This window comes from Scardinius erythrophthalmus, assembly GCF_964197995.2.
Source record: "Scardinius erythrophthalmus genome assembly, chromosome: 6".
In the NCBI taxonomy this organism is placed as follows: domain Eukaryota; kingdom Metazoa; phylum Chordata; class Actinopteri; order Cypriniformes; family Leuciscidae; genus Scardinius; species Scardinius erythrophthalmus.
The window spans coordinates 1,248,644-1,260,419 of record NC_138226.1 but is presented as its reverse complement, the minus strand read 5'-3'; the positions used below and the strand labels follow the sequence as shown (position 1 = coordinate 1,260,419).

The following is an 11,776-nucleotide window of genomic DNA, read 5'->3' as shown; positions in this document are numbered from 1 at the left end:
CCCACTGTGAAAACATGACTGTTTATTAAATATCAAATATGGTCTGACTGGTGGTGAAAGTGTCGCATGCAGCGCCTGACTAGAATACAGTGTTTAAAATGTTCACACAAAACCTCTGCGATGTCTGAATGTTTGTTTATGTTATTATTATTTATGCTCCTGTATGTTCATTTAAAGTATTGAAATATGAGAGGCATAAAATGATGATGACGGTGTTATTTCACCGTGGATATGTTCTGATATTGTGCTGTTGAATAAGCAGGTTTAAGGTCAACTGCTTATTTTTCCATTGCGGGTCACAAAGTGCACAACTCCCCCTCCCCCCATCTTCCGTGTCTCAATAGCTGGTGAGCTCCCTACCTAGACAGCACTCAGGAAGCCAACCTAATATTGATTTATTTCAAAATTATTTATTGCAAAATCAATTTATGACTGATTGACTGTATAAAATAAGTCAATAACGAGAACGAATAAAATTTTAATTTACATAAATTGCCAATTGCAATGTGTGTGTTTTTTTTGGTATTTTTCAATTGGTGCATTGCTCATACATATACACACACACACACACACACACACACACACACACACACACACACACACACACACACACACACACACACACACACACACACACACATACACAGGTGTTTTGGCATTTTAAATACAATTCTGTATAAAAATGCCTTAGCCTACTATTTAAAATGTAAAATAAATAATTTTGCATTTTTAAGTTTTGTGTGTATATATATATATATATATATATATATATATATATATATATATATATATATATATATATATATATATATATATATGTGCGTGTGTTTTTATTTTAAACAGTAGCCTAAAGCTTTTTTATAGAAAATGGAAAATGTTAAATTATATAGATATATAATTTAACATTTTCTATAAAAATACTTTAGGCTACTGTTTAAAATAAAAACATGTCAATGTCCAGTAAAAATGCCTTACTATTCTCTGCGTACAATATAAATATTATATTATGCTACAGAAATAGTAACAGTAGTATGCTAGTGTAGTGTGCTATTGAGTCGCTGTCTAGTTAGGGCGCAGTGTGTGTATGTGAACACCGCCCGCCTCGCGCTCTCTCTCTCTCTGCTGTAGTGTGTGTGCGTTACTGTCTCTCTTCCGACGCTCATTCTGTGAGAAACACACAGGAAACTTGACTAAAAAACACACAAGATCGACATTTAAACGTGAACTTTGGCACACGAACCCTCGATTATCGTCTCACGTCGATGTTTTAACGGAATACAACGATCGCAAACCGCTGAGGGGAAATCTGGCTGGAGAAGATGGGTGTAAAGTCGCAGTTTGCACACTGAAGTTGGAGGATATTTTCCTAGTGGAAGTGAAAGAGAAGCGGGAACTTGAATCTTGGCGGTAAGAATATTAGCGTCTGAACTTTTCCTGTGTGGATTGGAAATCTCTGTGAGGAAACTCAAAGATCTGCTCGACACGCACCACGTTTGAACTTTACTCACATTTGAAGCATCTAAAGTCTTATTTCCGCCATGTTTTGTGTTGGTCGACCACCTCAGTAAGTGATATACACTTAATAGAGCTCATTTCGTGTTGTTTTTGTCCTAAAACACACTGAGGGAAGCGGCACATGCTTCAGGATGAGCGGGTGGGGGAGGGGCGAACTTCACTAGTTACTTACTAATAGATAGTTAGTTGTACTTAAAATATTAAGTTACTGCAGCAAATACACTCAAAACAATGACCACGTGACACATTTTTGAGTCTTGTTCTCAAATGCAAAGTAAATCAAAGCCAGACACATTAAATAATATTGTTATGGTACAGTTTATTGACCCTTTATGTGATTTTTAATGAGTATACAGGAGGGTTTCTAGGGTTAAACTGTATTGTTAACTCTACAATATAAATTATCTAAAGTTGTTAGTTTATTAGTTTATCAGTGTTCAGCTGAAAGCCTCCATCACTTGTTGATATCAGTGATTTAGATGCTTGAGTCACATGACAGCATTAGATTTTGTTGGCCTACTGTACTACAGTACAGCTCATTTCTAAATATTTGTACAGAAGGTAAAAGTTTAATTTTATTGAGTTTTAAACACCAGACATTAGGTCAGATAATTCTCGTGCAATAAGATTCCAAAAATAATTTATATGATTATATGATTTCCCTCTCTCTAATTGTCACTGTTAAGATAGAAGCTCGGTTATTGTTTTTCCCAAACCTGCCGAACTGCTCACATCATCCCCACAGGCCCAAATGGAATTTGCTGATTTTGGAGAAAAATATCTCTTACCGATAATCAAATTACCCTGAAATATATTAATCGTTAAAAGATCGTGATCTTGATCCAAACGCCCACGTGATTTTCCTAAGCGACAGAGATTCGTCTCTGTCTATTAAAACCTTTGACAAAATCAGCGGACATTCAGATCTGAGAGCCGTTGTCATGTATAGCCTAGATATGATATGAAACCACTTTAAGACATTATTTCTGTCTTATAATAATTCAGATTATCACAGAAGCACTGGATAAAAGTTAATAGTTCGGATATCACTGATGTCTACGGTACCGATCACCTTTTGAAAGTAACTTGATGCTTCAAAAAATAAAGATTGAATTAATTACATTGTTACACCAGTAGGTGGCGACAAGAATGTGTGAGTCATTGAATCATTAATTTAAAATATTCGTTCAACAATGCTGATTCATCCAGTAATGAAACAAGTGAAGTCTTTATGAGTGAGTCATTGAATCATTCACTCAACCTGATTTAAATAGACTACTGAAATTAAAAATTTTGTCGGAAGCTCTTGTGATTTTTGTTTCGTCTATTCAGAATCATGATCTCTAAAATCACGTCGTGCAACTCGATGAAATATTGAACATACAAATTATACTATACAAAAACTGGTGTATTACATGATTATACTCATACTGTACCCTAGTGTTTTAATTAGATGTATAGTGCAAGCGATATAGATGTTTTGATGAACAGTTCCACTATTGATGGCCGATATAAAGACATCACACTATTTAATTTAAAGATTTATATTTATTGTAAGATACATTTTAAAAATGTATTTCATCTCAGATATTTCACTGGTTTGAAATTGCACTTTCTAGTGTAAAATTCATTGACCACAAAATGGGAACTTTGTAAAAAAAAAAAAAAAAAAAAGTTCATGTTTTTTTTTTAATGCAAATTGCAAAATATAACTACTTGTGGAATTATTGGGAGAAAATGTATCTTACTAAAAGGCAAGCTGACAGCATAATCAAATTAGGCAGAAATATGAAATAATAAAAAAGTAACATTTTTAAGTTATGCTTCTCAGTATTCGTCCACCTCTCATTGCAGTGCATTATGGGATTGCTTTCTCTGCAAAGGATGCATGTAGAAAAGTCGATTCGACATGTTTTATGTCGGATGTAAGCTAAGTATGCTCAGAGGGAAAGGCACAGTGTTGTTTTTAAAGATATGGTTTTAAGGCATTATAATATAAACATTATGAATTATATTCATTACGTTGCGTTCGATTCCCACGCCTAATCTTCATAAGTTGATCACATCCACTCCCACGCTTCAGCTCTCGCTGTTATAAATAGCTTTAGAGTTGTAAATCATTACAGGTTGGTTGACTGAGTTAATGGTTAATAGGATTGAAGAGAGAGAGAGAGAGAGAGAGTTGTGGTCTTGGGATTTTCTCCAGGATTTGAGCAAATCCAAATGCCAGAACGGCCTAGTTTTGACTAGTGTCTGTAAAACTCCTCATGGGTCTTTCAGTGCTTATAATAAACCAGACAAAATGCTTTGCATGTTCTGTTTTTATGGCTGCGTGATATACTGAATATTCATGATATGTGTGATATAAATGATGGATAACAAAGGCTGTTTTTAATGAGTTTGACGACATGTTCTTCTGATTTCTGAATAATATCTCTGCGTACAACAATGATGGTTTGATAGAGGCTCATTTAAGACTGTAAAGAGACATTGTTCATAATGATTATTGTGGCTTATTGATGTTGAATGCAGACACGAGCAGATTAGATCAGTTTGAATTTGACTATAATTTTGATTTAAATATGTAAACTGCTTTAACATAAAGACAATATGGCTGAACGGTACAGTACAAAAGTTTGGGGTCAGCACGATTTTTTTTAAAGAAAAAGACACATTGAAGACACGTTCAGTTGTTTAAAGGGGTGGTATAATGCCCTTTTCACAAGAAGTAAAATAAGTCTCTGATGTCCCCAGAGTGTGTGTGTGAAGTTTTAGCTCAAAATACCCCACAGATATTTATATATAGCATGTTAAAGTTGTCATTTTTTGTGGGTGAGCAAAAACGTGCCGTTTTTGTGTGTTCCTTTAAATGCAAATGAGCTGCTGCTCCCGGCACAGGGGGCGGAGCTACAACACCTCGTGTCCTTTTACCACACACACACACACACACACACACACTGAACATTTCAAAAACTTTCATGCTTTAATGTTCAAACCGGAGTCGGACAATGATGGAGAGACTCAAGAAGAAGTGACAACATGTAGAATACAACATTTCTGAATGATTAGTTGATGAGTTAATGTAGCTTATGTATGTGTAGTTATCTTCAAGTCATTGATTAGAATATTCATGATAATCTATTAAGCGCGTTCCTGGGGGCGGGGTTTATCAGGGTTTTTCCTGGGTCTAAATTGTTCTCCGGTGGTGTCTGACCGACATGGTCATCCACACACAGCACAGAGTACCCTAGTCCCACATGATCCGCAAGCCCAATATTGACAATAAATTTTAAATTTATGAATGTTCCTCGTTGTTATTATTTGGGTTGTTCATTCTTTTTCTTTTCTTTTTTTTGGGGGCCATCATTTTCTTCCAGACTGTGGCTGACAATTATTCAATTTTAAACCTCTTCCAAATTATATATAGAATATGCAATTATCAGACACAGATATTGCAAAAAAAGCTGTGATTTTTCCACGACTGGCTTTCATTTTTTTGAAAGATAAAATCCTTTTTTGATAGACCTGATAATTATTTTAATATAATCAAATAAATTAAAAAGTAGCATTAAAGGGCACCTATTATGCCCCTTTTTAGAAGATGTAATATTGGTCTTGAGTGTCCCCAGAATGCATTTGTGAAGTTTCAGCACAAAATACCCCACAGTTAATTTATTATAACCATTTGAAAATGTCATTTTTGGGGCCTGTTTTAAAAAGAGCTGTTTTGTGCGTACCACTTTAAATGTAAATGAGCTGCATATACCCGCCCTGCTGCTGGACCTAGATGATGAAGAGACTCCGGCACAGAATAAACACGAATGAGAATGGACTAAACGTCTCGGAATGGTTATTTGATACATTTATGTGTTTTAATTGCGTCCCCTTTGCCTTTATGGATGTGCAACACACACACACACACACGAACTGTGATAACGTTCGCGCAATTTTTTGAAACTACACACACACACACTACTGTGATAACGTTTGCTAAGTACAAACGATTTATTTATTTATTTATTAAGGGGAGGGAGATAGACGTTTATATAGCCTACTGTCTATGGAGATAGAGCAGACCTTAATTTATTTACATTTGTAAATGCTGCAAAAAAAATGCCTACGTGACATAAAACTGTCTGACGTTGTTTGTTGAGACATCCTATGACGACGACAATAAATAGCTTTAGACGCATTTGTTGTTGAACTGGCTGACATCGATTGAAATGACTATTTGCTCAAAAATCATAAAATACACTTACTTCTGGAGGTGACATTGGATCGCGAACTGTAGGCAACGATCCACACTTGAGGATTAACTTTGACCCTCGTTCACTATAAACAGTCAGTCAGAACATGAATCTCGTATTTAGGAAGTTTAAGTGGTGCCTTTTCTTCATAAATAAAATCCATCCGCTGCGTTTTCAGTGGCTCTGATGTCAGTGAAGACTAGTATGTCCATTCTTACATCCCACAACAGAACACCTACACTTCTTAGGAGACATTACCAAAACAATGGAGGATGCAGATCACCGAAGGCGGGGTCTATGCCAAAACCAGATGTCAATCAAATCACGTCGGTGGGGCTTAGCTCATTTCTACGTCACAGTGAGGGAAATCTAGAACAGGGTGTTCTGAGACAGTGCTTATGATTTATGGAGATAGTAAAAAAACTACTGGGTGGATTTTTATCATTCTAAGGTGGTTTTGCTCACACACTGCCAACACACATTTATGTTCAAACACCATGTAAAAGTGAATTTTGCATAATAGGTGCCCTTTAAAAAACGTAACGTTAAGATGTGTAATAGTGTAATTTACTACACATTGTCATAGGCCTATACATACTGTGGATTATTAAGGCTAAATTTTACTAAACACTCTTGCTAAATGAGGTAAGCACACTTACTTTCTCATTTCAGATGTGTATGTTCTTCTAAGTAATGAACTGTTATACACCGACCGATTCAGACACTGACGGGCAGACCAATTGCTTTAACCATTCATTATAATGAATCGGCTCAAAGGAGTCATTAGGTCGCGAATCGGACTTTAGCGGACCTGTTGTGTGGGAATCCTGGCTGTTAGGACATTCGGCTGCATGTGCGGAATGCTTGTCACAAGTTGTAAGAGAAGATAAGGCAACTTTTTTTTGACTGCAATTCACACCCAGCGCTAATTCAGCAAAAATATTCTCTGAATGCACCACGTGAATCCGGTCTTCCGACCTTTAGGATCAGTTGATGCGAGGGAGAGAGTTCCCGTGCGGGGGTGGGACGCTGTGATCGTTCTCTCCGTCACTCCGTCAGTAGAGCCCGCTTCACTCACAAAACCCAATTACAGATCAAATAAGGCTTTGGCGGGACAAAAAATCGTTTTGGTTATGTAGGAAAAACCCTGTTTATGTAAATTTTAGGGTTAGTGATGTCACTAACCCGTGAAGAAGCTCATTGTAGTCTCTACCAGCCGTTTGTTGTAGTCCTTAAAGGAGAACTCCGGTCAATTTTAACATTGAGCTCATTTTTTTGTAAAGTTGGAGTGCTGTCAATACAGAGAACAACGACAAAAATCGGTGTTGCCTACACAGTGTTATCCTCTTTTTAAAATCTGCACCCTGTTGACTTCAATGGGGCAAGTTTTAAACCTGCTTTTAGCCTCTTAACATCCTTGATGTGTCATTACAAGTGCACAGGTCATTTGAGTGATTCCTTCTGAGTGAACACGAGTGGATCTGACTGCAGTAGATGTGAAAGATATGAATAAAAGTGATGTTATTTCAGCCAGCGCAAATACCTGTGTTTACATCCTGTTTTCGGTCGAAGTCCACAGTAATCGATTGTCGAGTTCACGCGCGTAGGTTTAGTACGCGAAGGGGCGTCCATCTTTGTTTACAGTCTGTGATTCGAATGCGTTGCTTGATATTTGATACCCGTTCGAATTAGATTTTTCTCAAAAGTGCCAGCCCTACTTCCCATCATCGTGTTCAGGCTCCGCCAGGACATCCCTACACTTCCCAAACCTTTCCTCGACCGCACGTTCACGTTGCTGTTTGGCCTCCTTCATTTTGTGCTTCAATTCTTTCTGTAAAAGGTTAAAATCATATCTATCTACATTTAAACAAGCTATTTTTTTTTAAAGATTTAAACAATGTTTCAGATGTTTTGTAACCCAGGGCTTGTTGTTGGCGTCACACCTCACGTGTCTTACAGGAATGACACTCTACACACAAATCTACACACAAATCTACACACAAATCTACACCCCCAGATACTGAAGCATTGAGCATTTCTACATCATTTCCACAGTCCTTAAAAAATACATTCCAGTCTGAAACTTCAAATCATCCGTTCAGTGTTTCAGCGGATCACAGTCCCACTCCCGGGTAGTGCTAGTCTGCACTTTCTCAGTTTTAAATTTGGCTTATATCGAGGTGGAAGCAGAACAGTGTGTAAAGCTGTGTGTATGTGTGTGTGTGTGTGTGTGTGTTTAAAGGGACACTTCACCCATTTGCATTAAGCTTTGCATTGTTAGAAACCCAGTCATACTATTGAATGGTCGTGCAACACTCTCTCATTTTCCCCTGAGACGGGAGAAATCCGTTATTTACCTCTTACACTTCCTCCTACAATGACGCAAAAATCGTCATTTTGCGTCATTGTAGGAGGAAGTGTAAGAGGGGGGGATTTCTGTTAAGACAGACCTACAGACACTCGTTCCTCATCTTTCCCAGGGGGCGGGACCCGCTCACGCTACAGACCTATTACAGATCAGTGGGTGGGACTTTACTCTCTGAAACTGAAAGCAATATCCTCCATCTTGTTTGAAGCTAAGCTAACAGGCGCTGTGGAGACAGATGTAAAGTTATGACAATAGCGGAGGAGAGTGCTCAATATGATATAGACTAGAGGAAGAGGATTTCGGAAGTCGGATGCTTGAATCAGGTGTTTGTGGCTACCTTTACAAGCCGCATTATAGCGAAGAGCAGCCGAGGCAGAGAAGACCTGCCTGCCACGGACGAGGAGCCCGGACTGGCTCGAGTTAGGGCGGACTGGTGGCGCCGGTGATCTCACTATGCAGCTACGAACCGCTACGAACACAGAGATAGAGTCCGTCTGCGGCAAAGAATTTCAACGATGACAATTTCTCCTGGACGAAATCTCTGAATCAGACGAGGACACGGACGTTTGTGTTGAGAACTATCCTAGTTTCGCACCGCATATGTTTTGAGTGAACATCCCGGTACCATGCAATAATTCACCTTTTCGAAAGAAATACAAACGAGGAGTAATGCACTATATGAGTTCGCCAACTAACTAGACATTTTGTGTGAATGTGAAATTAATTTCAAGCTTCTGTGGTAGCTAGCCTTGTAGACGGAAGAGTGATTTCTCTTATAGGCAGATATGCGCTTTCTGGATTAGTGGGAGTGGCTTGCGGAGCTGTGCAATGTGGTGCATTGTGGGAGTTGTTGTCTTTCATACAAATGCTTCCTGAAGTTATTTTTTGTCTTTTCTCGGTCACGAAGGCACCAAATTCAAAAATTATTTTACATTTCGACTACATATATGACCCACTTTAAATAAAAAACAATGTTCAAATGGGTGAAATGACCCTTTAAGGGAATGTACTGATGACAAATCACCCAAAATCACAAGATCAGCCAAAACAAAACGGGTGCAAACAGGCTTTGAGACACACACTGCCGTTCACAAGTTTGGGGTCGCTAAGATTTTTAATGTTTTAGAAGTCTCTTCTGCTCAACAATATTTATGTGATAAAAAATACAGTAAAAATTGTGAAATATTATTATAATGTAAACCATCTGTTCTCTATGTGCAGGGCTCTACAGTGCGCCCATTTCACTCGCACATGCGACTAAATATTTCGGCGTGCGAACGTGAAAAAATATTTGGGCGCACTCGTGCGAGTGACACAGCATTTTTCTATAGAAACAGCTGCAAATATATCATCATGAGGAGGGGCAGAGTAGGACACTATATTACCGGGAGATCAGTTATTTAGGCCTAAATCTTGAGTAGCTAGCTGCTAGTCTGTAGCCTCATAAAAAAAACTACAGTGCCCACACACGAACTAACATTATTTTAGGGCCCTATAATTTCCGCGATCACAGAATCGCGGAATTGGCAAATTAACGCGGAATCTAGTGTCAACGCGGAATTGTACATATTTGCAATAAAATTCTGTTTTTGTGTGCATATTACTGAAAGAACGAGCAGAGAGAGGCCCGGTCGCGCGCACGTCTTCAAACTGTCCTGCTCTCTCTCACTCCCTCGCGCTTATTAATCTATATCAATTGAGAATTGACACAATGGAAGAATGAGGTTTCACGTGGAGCATTCGGATATTTTTTTTCCCTGAATTAGGCTACCGCTGTGTGTGAATTGTGCAAAAAAAAAAAAAAAACTTTTTTACCTTTCCGCCTATTCAGCTGACATTAAAAACACTTCTTAATAAACTAAACAAAACCTATCCAATGATGAAATGTTTTCTGTGTTGACAAATCTTGTGCGATGTCCTAAAACTGCCGGGATAATCACACAACGCGTACAAGTCTGCTAATGATACGTCCGATTCGCGAACTAATGACTCCTTTGAACCGGTTCGGTGTATAACAAAATCGGTAACACTTTACAATAAGGTTCCATTTATTAAACTCTAGTTAACTAGATCAGTTAACATTAACTATTAATAAACTGCACTTCTACAGCATTTATTTATCTTTATTAATGTTAATTTCACCATTTAGTAGCCTACGTTATTTAAATGAAAAGTTGTATTTGTTAACATTAGTTAGCTTAATGCACTGTGTGAAGTAACATTAAAAATACAGGGTTAGGGTTAACTAAGATTAACAAAGATTAATAAATACAGTAACAAATGTATTGCTCGTGGTTCATGTAGTTAGCCTAATACATTCACTAATGTAAACAAACCAAACCACATTTAACATCTCTTAAAATGAGAATTTTGTTTGTTACCTCAATAAATTTAGGGTCATTCCTATTTTATTTGTGTACATTTTAATCATTAACATTAAAAACACTATTTTTACGACTAAAATTACAGTAAAGGGTAAAAAAAAACCTGAATTCCCAAAAATTAAAACGGAAAAATCGGAATTTGCAAAAATTAAAACGGAATTTGCAAAAATTAAAACGGAAAAAACGGAATTTGGGACGGATTTTAAAGGGCCCTACTAATTCGGATCAGCACAGAGGGGCCCTCCCTGGAGCTGTTTGATCCTACAAAATGTGCTGAAAATGGTCTGTCTGCTGGAAAGAGGTCTAGACGACCAGGCTACAAAGCTTGGCCAAGTGACTCAGACATGGTCTTCATTTCAGATAAAATGTGAAACATACATAGGGCCTACATACAATGATAAATGAAATCTACATGACGATAAAATAGAATTAAATGAAAAATTTTTGTTTGAAAGTTTTGGTCTGATGTTCTTAACCTTACAATGAGCATTGTAAATTTAATTGTTGAATAATTCTAATAATAAAACTATAATGATAAACTTATACAACAAAAATGACTGTGCCCCCAAATATTTATCTGTGCTCCAAATTTTTTTTATTTAGGCGCACCAGTGCTCCTTGTTCAAAAAGTAAGCGTAGAGCCCTGATGTGAATATACAGTAAAGTGTAATTTATTCCTGTGATTAGGCTTGGGTATCGAGTATCGATTGGAACCGGGACTAGCTTTTCGATTTTCCCGGAATCGTTCAAAAGTTTAAATTTCGATTCCTAGTTTCGATTCACAGTCCGCCGACCGGAAGAAGAAACCGCTGTCTAAGTTACCAATTTGATCATTTCTAGCCCTATTCTGAACTGAAGTAACTACCTAATCGATTTCAAACTGCCAAGTTAACTCGCTGAACACTGACAGACAGCTATAGCCTTCCCCACATTAGTTAAACATTTGTAAACTGTAACGTACACGGCATGGTAAATGCGTGTATTACTAGCACAGGTGTCAGCGTATATGGATTGTTATGCTAAACTGCGAACCGATACATTTTATGAGACACTGTGTGAGTTGCCTTAACTCACACAGCGTCTCATAAAATGTATTCAGAGCAAACAACCCTGACGTTAAACCTTAAAAACGTACTTATATGATGTTTTCTTTTTCTTTGGTATCTTGCAAGTTGCAACCATATTCTATCGTACTCTGCTCGTCCGACTCACTCACTCACTCACTCACACACACACACACACACTCACTCACTCACTCACAC

At 37.6% G+C, this 11,776-nt stretch overlaps 1 protein-coding gene across 2 annotated transcripts in view; it reads left to right on the top strand.

The window, feature by feature from the left end:
- Positions 1-1,028: 1,028 nt before the first annotated feature.
- tbl1x (transducin beta like 1 X-linked) overlaps positions 1,029-11,776 on the top strand; it is a 36,870-nt gene continuing 26,122 nt past the window's right edge. The window contains exon 1 of one of the 2 annotated variants that reach the window (XM_081369597.1): positions 1,029-1,407. The gene's annotated coding sequence lies outside the window, so the exon portion shown is untranslated. Of the gene's footprint in view, positions 1,408-1,456; positions 1,565-11,776 lie in introns of those variants that run through there. The other variant, XM_081369598.1, reaches the window with a different exon arrangement.